Below are 3,358 nucleotides of genomic sequence, written 5' to 3'. Positions count from 1 at the left end.
CACGGGCGCTGAGTGTTTTTTTTTAACTTTATCACCATAGCGTTCAAAGTGATCTTGATGAAGTGATATGCATTCTATCCTCCACATATCCATGCACAACCGAGCAAGAACAGCCAATTTGTCGAAATGGCAGCGCTAATTCTGGTACACTGTTTGCGCCTTTTTTAAGTCATATACTTGTGAACAGTTGCTCTCTTTTACAGTAATGCTTTATAATGAGTGGGTCTGTATCCTGATGATTTTCTCCCCAGTCCCATGATAAATGCAATCCGGCACAAGCACGATGGACATGCAATCCAGTGGACCTTTCAACATTGCTGGACGGTGTCCTGCGTGCGAGAGCTGCCATAATCTGGTCTCCTAAACTATGCCATGAACAGATGGAGACACTAAATGATCAACACTAGCAAACGTGACCTTATGATACGATGCACCTTGCAGGGACCGGTTACATGGAAATAGTGCAATAGTAGGGGCCATAAATAAAGAGGGTCCAATTGCCACCCAAGTTGTTGGTTTTAATAGGCTCTGCAATGCTGTCTGGTAATTTCTTCTAATCCTTTTTAATGTGCATATATCTATTTTTTAGTTCACCTTAGAAATGCTTCACTGCACGGACTAGATCTGCCAAATATAAAGCTGTAGGCCCTTTTACCACCACTATCACTGTTCCATTGTTTGCAGAAGTCTGTACTAAGCAGTATCATCCTCTTTTTTTCTGATACTATTCAAACTCCACTCATAATTGACTCTTACCAGGACAAAGAATATCTGCATGCCTCATGTTTTCCAAGAGAGTGCATCTTTTTTCTGCTACTTGTTCAAAACTAGTAGCGTTTGTGCTCTACAGATATCCTGGTTATGCTGAGCAAATGATTCCTCATTTCATATTTTTTTTACCTTTGCACTCCTCTTGCAGGGCCTCCCTGTATCATGCGCGTGCTATTCACGGCGCAGAGGAGGAGATGCTGTGGTAATATGTGGTGGTCGGCCAGGAGAAACAGGCGTACTACAAGCAGCTGCAGGATCTTCCAGCAGATTAATCTGTAGGCAATAATTCCCATGGCCAAGGGGCCAAGCCTCCTGTTGCTCCTCCATTCATCATTTGGTGAGCAATTTCTTCTGTTGAACAATAGGGTTTACCTCACACGTTTACCGTTGTCATTCAGCACAACTTTTTCTTGAGGGGGAGGGGGGACATTCGACATAACTTTTCACAGCCGGCAAGCACATAATTGCCCAAAACCCTGTCAGATATCTTTATCTTTACCGTTTAGGCGCATCTCCGTGGTAACAGGGAAATGCATAATGATGCAGGACTGCACTGCACTGCGCAGCAGGATTATCTGTGGGCACTCATTCCAAGGACCGAGAACGAGCCTGTACTTGGCTTTCTGTTGCCCCATACAGGGATCCTCTCCTCCTGGCCTCGATCCATCAGCCTCCGAGCCCATCTCGCCCCTGTTCATCATGCCCCATGTACCCACACCCCGTAAAGCTCTGAACTGCATCCCGCCAGTGTCCTCGTCAGCTGCATGCAATAGGAGCACGGCTCTGTGCAAGGTCACTATTGAGATCCCCCCTTTGGCCTGCTGATGGTTACTGCCGCCCTACTACACTGCCCGGAAATGAAATGTTGTTCCAGCGGCTGTCCTTTAGCACTCACCCCGCCATTGATTCCTTTTGTTCCCGCCTGCCTTGTCAATCCCAAGGCGATGCTGATGCCCATCCATCTGTGCGTACACGACCGGCCTGTTTTGTTTTTTGCTTGTGGCCTTCCTCCTGTGTTCTTCCACTAACACTGCCAATGCCACGTTTCAAACAATGCTGTCAAGGTCGCTGTCAATCGGCAGCTGAAATTTCATAATCCATTGATTCCTTTCTTTATAGGTTGCTCACTAGCTTGTTCTGTTTGTTAGGGCTTAGCTAATATTCAAAGGATTGTTGAGGTTATAATGAAGATGGCACTCGCCATCGCTTTGACCGGGAAATTCTTGGCAAGCCATAATGATGATCGGCGTGCAATGCATAGATGGGCCACATCAACAATCGAGTGTTGCTGTGTGCATGAACCAAAGCTTTAATTTGTCATATCTTTTGCTGTCAAGTGGCTGATGCATATTGAATTTGAAGGCCCGCGCTACCAGCAATTGCTGTGAAGCTTCCTCGGCAAAGTGTTCTTATGCAGAGCCACCCCCATATCTGAATGTTCTCCTCATCAGCCGGCTTCAGATTCAGGCAAGAAGTCAGTTGCATATTTCTAGTTTTCAGTTCTTTCGTATGAAGATCGCATCTTTGCTTCTTTCAGGAGATATGAATTGGAAAGGAACTAAATACTGAAAAAACTGAAAATGGGGGATTTGCTGTCTAGTGAAACATACCAGATGCAACAACTAACACACAAGGTTCAAAGCATATGATTTTTCTATACATCTGTTTCGCTCATGGATTTGGCTATAATCAACAAAAAACCCAGCCAACACGTGCGCAAGCTCCGTTCTCTTTGGCCGTTGCCTTGTTCTTATACCCCCAGGCTTACTTGCTAAATGCTAAGTACAGGGTCCCACCTATTTACCTAGACTAATATGAAGTTCAGTTGTAGCTTAGATAAGGTTGGGATTGCTGACAAGTGAATGGGGACTGATATTTCTTCAAGGTCTGACTGACAAATGAATGGGGACTGATATTTCTTCAAGGTCTGACTGACAAACGAATGACGACGACTAATCCTGTGACCCTACAGAAGTTACACAATTAGTATGTGGCTGTGCTCGCCCATCAAATGACAGATGCAAAGCTAACAACCTAGGAAACCAATGGAAGGGGAGGGACACACACGTAGGGGGAAGGCTGCTTTTGATCATGAGACTAGTCAAGCAAGTGATTGGAGCGTGAGGTGAATCATTCTGGTGGCGTGGGATTTTGGGTTGGGTCGCATCGCATCATTGCCTGATGCCGCACCGTCCGAAGGAATCTATGCAAAAGCTCGTTCTTAACGTGTATTTTATCTCGGGCCGATCTGAAAGTGTTGTTGCCATGCGTTATCGTGGCCCGCGGCCGGAAGAGTTGGGGTGGTAATTTGCATCTCCGAGTGCTATGAACTGCTCATCATATAGTGCATCTCCGAGTGCTATGAGCTGCTGCTCCAGGATGCACACGTTTTCTTCATCTCTTCAAACCAAAGATGTTCTCCACCTCGTGTCGAACACGGGACTCGGGTCATGAGCTACACGCATCTATGAACTGCTCCAGGATGCACTCGTGCTATGAAATGCATGAATAGAAGAACATGAGAATAGCGTGTCATGTCATCTATGATTGTACAAAAACATAGGATGCTCGCATGATGTTGGAGTGG

General features: G+C 45.8%; 1 long non-coding RNA gene across 1 annotated transcript; it reads left to right on the top strand.

The window, feature by feature from the left end:
- Nucleotides 1-46: 46 nt before the first annotated feature.
- LOC119280939 lies at nt 47-1,010 on the top strand. Its single transcript, XR_005138224.1, has 3 exons — nt 47-144; nt 252-543; nt 920-1,010. It is a non-coding gene; the product is annotated as an uncharacterized LOC119280939 (long non-coding RNA).
- Nucleotides 1,011-3,358: the final 2,348 nt, after the last annotated feature.

This window comes from Triticum dicoccoides, chromosome 3B, assembly GCF_002162155.2.
Source record: "Triticum dicoccoides isolate Atlit2015 ecotype Zavitan chromosome 3B, WEW_v2.0, whole genome shotgun sequence".
Classification (NCBI taxonomy): domain Eukaryota; kingdom Viridiplantae; phylum Streptophyta; class Magnoliopsida; order Poales; family Poaceae; genus Triticum; species Triticum dicoccoides.
This window is presented reverse-complemented; position numbering and strand designations above follow the sequence as displayed.